Consider the following 1,438-nt stretch of genomic DNA (forward strand, 5'->3'; position numbering starts at 1 on the left):
TTGGCCGTGTGCAAAGCGACATTGGTTGGTTTGTTTTGTCTTTTCCTCCAAAGTGTTGGTGCTGCATTTCTATACAGTATCCTGTCTGTGCTACGTAATGAAATTCCAGCCCGCCCTGACCAGTTTGGCTCAGTGGATAGAGCGTCGGCCTGCGGACTGAAGGGTCCCAGGTTTGATTCCGGTCAAGGGCATGTACCTTGGTTGCGGGCACATCCCCAGTAGGGGGTGTGCAGGAGGCAGCTGATCGATGTTTCTAACTCTCTATCCCTCTCCCTTCCTCTCTGTAAAAAAATCAATAAAATATATTTTAAAAAAAAAAAGAAATTCCAGCCCTCCATCTAATGCAGTTAGAAGTAGAGCAGTGCGGTGCAGTGGTGAGAACGTGGGCTCAGGGTTCAGACTTCCAGAGTTGAATCTATGCACTGCCACCTAGAAGCTTTATAATCTCTGACTCTGGGGGAGTTAACTTCTCTGTGACTGTTTCCTCATCTGTAAAATGGGACCCAAGTGCATCGTATGTTTCAAGAATCTGTAGAGTAGTGAGGAGGCCACAGGGAAGGTTAGCTTCTCTGGTGACCATGATGGTGATGATGCTGACAAGGGACCACTCATCCTGCATTGGGCAGCAGCCATGCTTTTGATACATCCTTCTTTTTTTAAAATATATTTTATTGATTTTTTACAGAGAGGAAGGGAGAGGGATAGAGGGATAGAAACATCGGTGAGAGAGAAACATCAATCAGCTGCCTCCTGCACACTCCCTACAGGGGATGTGCCCACAACCAAGGTACATGCCCTTGACAGGAATCGAACCTGGGACCCTTCAGTCCGCAGGCCGACGCTCTATCCACTGAGCCAAACCGGTTAGGGCTGATACATCCTTCTTTCTGGTCAAGTCATCCACATGTTCCTCCAGGGCCTTCTGCCTCCCTTCAAACACCTCTTTGCTTTTGTCCCACTCCGGGTCTCTGGATTTCTCCTTTATTCTCCCTCTTTCCCTGCTGAGAGAAAGGCATGCTCAGTAAGCCACAGCACTCAGAGTTTTCATTTCTAGTCCCCAGAGAGCATGATTCTAAAGACTTCTCTTAGTTCAGCATTTGCCCAGGGATGTTCAGAAGAAGACAGTCCCATGGGGAAAATGAGCTTTGCGAACCGTATCACCCTCTCAGAAATCTCCAGGTCTGATGGCATTTCAAAGGTCCTGAGAAGTCCCGCAGTAGAGAAATCTGCTGAAAGTGGTTTGACGCAGGGTTCCAAGTTGACCCCTGAATCATGCTTCCCCATAACACCGATTAACATTTCTCGGAGCACTCTGCCTTAGCCTATTCTGGCCACGTCTGTTTTCATTTCAGCTTTTCTTTTTTTTTTTTTAATTAAATCTTTATTGTTCAGATTATTACATTGGTTCCTCTTTTTTCCCACCATAACTCCCCTCCAC

At 46.8% G+C, this 1,438-nt stretch overlaps 1 protein-coding gene across 1 annotated transcript in view; it reads left to right on the forward strand.

Annotated features, from left to right (window-relative positions):
* Positions 1–1,438, forward strand: part of GLT8D2 (glycosyltransferase 8 domain containing 2) — a 31,207-nt gene that overhangs the window by 1,653 nt on the left and 28,116 nt on the right. The window lies entirely within an intron of this gene.

The sequence above is a fragment of the Myotis brandtii genome, unplaced genomic scaffold (assembly GCF_000412655.1).
Source record: "Myotis brandtii unplaced genomic scaffold, ASM41265v1 scaffold155, whole genome shotgun sequence".
Classification (NCBI taxonomy): domain Eukaryota; kingdom Metazoa; phylum Chordata; class Mammalia; order Chiroptera; family Vespertilionidae; genus Myotis; species Myotis brandtii.